Source organism: Halyomorpha halys, unplaced genomic scaffold, assembly GCF_000696795.3.
Source record: "Halyomorpha halys isolate HHAL.00 unplaced genomic scaffold, Hhal_1.1 Scaffold682.1, whole genome shotgun sequence".
Lineage (NCBI taxonomy): Eukaryota > Metazoa > Arthropoda > Insecta > Hemiptera > Pentatomidae > Halyomorpha > Halyomorpha halys.
In genome coordinates, this window is record NW_027106326.1 from 368,717 (window position 1) to 369,060 (window position 344).

A 344-nucleotide genomic window follows, 5' to 3' on the forward strand; every position below is an offset into this window, starting at 1 on the left:
GCCGAATTGGCTGAAACCTCGGACTTATAAAGAAATATAATTTGTTTTGAGACTAAACTTCATTTTATTTAAACAATAAAAAACAGTTTCAAGGATATATATATACTAATTTTTTAACCATCCAACAGGTGGAACTAATCTGTGAGATGAAATATCTGTTTGTTCAAGTAAAGGATTACCTGGAAAAAGGGTAGAGGCTATAGTAGCTTCCTATTTCCTCACTCCTTAGACAAGGACAGCGTCAAGATTTCCCCAGTACATTGTTAACATTGATGGTGACATTTTAATCTACTGGATGATTACATAATTTTTTTTATTTCATAAATTAAAAACTTTTTTTTTAA

General features: G+C 29.9%; 1 protein-coding gene across 4 annotated transcripts in view; it reads right to left on the reverse strand.

Moving 5' to 3' along the window:
* The window catches only part of LOC106685331 (uncharacterized), a 44,344-nt gene that overhangs the window by 23,548 nt on the left and 20,452 nt on the right, over window positions 1-344 (reverse strand). The window lies entirely within an intron of this gene.